Source organism: Leptodactylus fuscus, chromosome 1 (assembly GCF_031893055.1).
Source record: "Leptodactylus fuscus isolate aLepFus1 chromosome 1, aLepFus1.hap2, whole genome shotgun sequence".
Taxonomy (NCBI): Eukaryota; Metazoa; Chordata; class Amphibia; order Anura; family Leptodactylidae; genus Leptodactylus; species Leptodactylus fuscus.
Window position 1 is genome coordinate 235,746,600 of NC_134265.1, and position 3,551 is coordinate 235,750,150.

The 3,551-nt window shown below is 45.4% G+C and overlaps 2 non-coding genes across 2 annotated transcripts; one reads left to right on the forward strand and one right to left on the reverse strand.

Annotated features, from left to right (window-relative positions):
• Positions 1-307: 307 nt before the first annotated feature.
• Positions 308-390, reverse strand: TRNAL-CAG (transfer RNA leucine (anticodon CAG)). The gene has a single exon. It is a non-coding gene; the product is annotated as a tRNA-Leu (tRNA).
• Positions 391-565: 175 nt separating this feature from the next.
• Positions 566-638, forward strand: TRNAF-GAA (transfer RNA phenylalanine (anticodon GAA)). The gene has a single exon. It is a non-coding gene; the product is annotated as a tRNA-Phe (tRNA).
• Positions 639-3,551: the final 2,913 nt, after the last annotated feature.

A 3,551-nucleotide genomic window follows, 5' to 3' on the forward strand; every position in this document is an offset into this window, starting at 1 on the left:
AGGACCAAAGCAGAATGTTCCCAACCCCCCTAGAGGGGGCTGTCCTGATGGTCACCTGCTTGTACTGGACACACCTTCACACTGACAACTCAAATTACAATGGCAAAGTATAGGCAGGTGTAGTTCACAAAAACATCCACAAGATGGCGCATTAATAGACCCCTGTGTGCTGGCTCTGGTAATATAGAATGAAGGGGGAGAAAACGCTTTACCTAATATGGGTAAAGCGTTTCCTCCCCCTTCATTGGGGGCCAGCAGGAATTTCTCTGCACTGGTGCTATCGCCAGCAGGAAAAAAAGCAAACCACTGTCAGAAGTGGGATTCGAACCCACGCCTCCAGAGGAGACTGCGACCTGAACGCAGCGCCTTAGACCGCTCGGCCATCCTGACATGGGATTAGTTTCCTCAGTCCCTGAATGTCGTGCGCATGCACACTATTTGGAATCAATTAACTACTCATTAGAAAATCATCCCTCCTATGTACATTCTGTACTCATGGGAATTTTCACCTTGCCTAAAGATGTCCCAACTAGTGAACGGGGAGACAGCAAACCCCAGGACAGAGGCCGAAATAGCTCAGTTGGGAGAGCGTTAGACTGAAAATCTAAAGGTCCCTGGTTCGATCGCGGGTTTCGGCAAGTGCATTTTGAATACAAATCCACTAACATAAAAGAAAAGGCTTGCTACGTTCCTTACCAATTTGTTGGGGTTTCGATCGAGCGTAGCGCACTGCTGAAACTATAGAAGAAAAAAAAAAAGTTTGAAAACAGATCTTTCAGCAGAAGACAATGTGCTGCGCGGATGCCGAAATAGCTCAGTTGGGAGAGCGTAGACTGAAGATCTAAAGGTCCCCGATTCAATTCAGGGTTTTGTCACACCCTTGTTTTAAACATTGAACAATTGACATGAATGTTTTTGGGTTCTTTCTATATCCTAACTGAACCGAGCTTTCCTTCTTGCATAATGCGCAGGTAATCCTGGAAATGGGGGGGGGGGGAGTCCCTCTTTCACATCAGTCATTAATGTGAGAAAGACTAAATAATGCAAGGATCCGGAAATATTCAGCAGAATGCTGAATGGCAGAGACATATATTACCACACTTCTCCAAGAAGCCTTACCTCTTCTCCGTGTTCCCTCCCGAAGAACCAGCTGCCATTTTCTTTGCTGCTCGCCGAATAGCGTTCATCTCCAAAAGCACGCAGCTGCATCACCAGAAGACATGTCCTAGGTGCACAACAGCGGTGGCTGTCTTTTTTTAGCAGATAGACCCTGCTCAGCTACATTATATTGATGATATTAAGTGGGTATAGAGTCAGAGCTCGACTCTTGGCTGGTCAAAACCAGATGGCAATGTCCAATGAGCTCCAGGCCCCACTGAATGTCATTTCTCCCAGGTCTCCCCCAGGTTCCAATGCTGTAGAAATGTTATTCCATGCTTCAGCTGTAAACCTTTGTTTCTTACAATAAAGGCCGTTATTTTACCTTAATGGTCCACAAAGACAGAATGTAGACAGAATGTGTGACAGACATCATAGCGGATCCTCCGGATTGTGATTGGATTTGTCTATGGTCTCCATTGAAGTGCGCATTATTCGGAACTCTTGTCTTCACAAGAAAATCCCTTGCGGAGTCACATATTTTTAAGGAGGGTCACGCGGAAGTTACACAGAAGCAGGTCACTGAAAGCTAGGACCCTTATTACTGGCGCTACAGCCAAGCAAGCTGAGTCAGGCTATATAGTCAGAAGTAGAGATGAGCGAACACTAACATGTTCGAAATCTGATTTCAGCAGCTATTAGCTGTTCGAACGCGTTTCGAACCCCATTATAGTCTATGGGGAACATATACTCGTTAAGGGGGAAACCCAAATTCGTCTCAGGAAGGTCACCAAGTCCACTATGACACCACAGAAAATGATGCCAACACCTCTGGAATGCAACTGGGACAGCAGTGGAAGCATGTCTGGAGGCATCTAACACACCAAAGACCCTCTATTACCCCAACATCACAGCCTAACAACTACACACTTTCCACATTCAAAAATACCTCTATCAAAGTGGGAAAATACCTGGAAACCTTCTTTACTCCCCAAATGGATGGACACAAACCCCAATTTAAGCTCAACAAACATTAACAACCACCCCTTTAAATCATGTTCCCCATGACAACCACAGATGGAATAGGCAATGGGAAATCCTTCAGTCCCCACCCTGAACTGTCATTGTGGGTGTGTGTGTGTGTGTTTGTGATGTGGTAAGACCTTCCAAAATTCACTTTTAAGGCCCTTAACATGAGCCCTTCCAAACAAAGTTACAGGACCTTAAGCTGAGCTACCAGCAGAGATTGAGGCCCTTGGCATGAGTAGAGCCTTGCACCAGCAGTGTTTTTGGTCCTTGGAGTGAGTAGAGCCTTCAAAATACAGTGCTTTTGGCCCTTGGAGTGAGTAGAGCCTTGCACCATCAGAGTGTTAGCCCCTTTAAAACTCTTTGCCCCTAAAACAGTGGTTCCAGAACCATCACTCTCATTATGTTGGATTGATGCAGTGGATTGGAGTGAGGACCCAGACATTGACCTTGATTTTGATTGGGAAATTGATAACTTTTTGTCATCAAGTTCTGGGGGTAACTTTTATTTAGAGGACCGCAAAGGTGGAGAATTGGCTGCAACCACTACTAGCGGTAATGGTCCTCTAATATCGGACTCTACATTACCTATACAGGGTTCTGATCAGGTGTTAATTGGCCAAACAACATGCTCCAGTACTTTAGATGTAGATCAGAAACCAATTTCCCTTCCAACACCAGATTTAACCAAGCTTCATCATCATCATCATCATCATCATCATCATCATCCTGCTGAGATGGAGCCACTAAAGGAAACCTTGCCTTCAAAGGCATGTCCTGGAGCTGCGACTGAGCCAAATGTAAACACAGAGTCCTTTGGAACTGAACAAAATTCAAAGTGTCAAAAGACTTTAGAAAATGTTGAAAGTAATGGGATCCAGAATGAGGAGTTCATCACAAGGCTGACAGACCCAACTCCAAATGCTGCAGAACAAGCAACCAGCAGTCAGACTAAGATTGTCTCTTCTTCAAGTAATAAGGACATTTACTGTGATCGAGTCTTCATGCATATTAGTGGGCATGGACAACCTAACGTACAAGATCCTCATGCTGAGCTGGCCTCATTACTGAACACGATCAACCAGGATAATCAGGGCTGGAAACAGCCATCACATCTTACCGAAAGGAATTACCCTCGGTTTGGAAAGAAGCCATCTAAACATTGCACTTTTAATTGAGTTGAGCATTGCATCAGCAGAATGTTAGGCCCTTTGGGTGAGTTGAGCCTTTAACCAGCAGAGATTTAGTTTTTGGCCCTTTGGGTGAGTTGAGCCTTGCACCAGCAGTGTTTTTGGCTCTTGGGGTGAGTTGAGCCTTGCACCAGCATGTGTCCCGTAACATCAGGCAGGCCCTAAGTTCTTCCCTTTGCACAATGTTCCACTTGACCACTGACGCGTGGACAAGTGCATGCAGCCAGGGACACTACA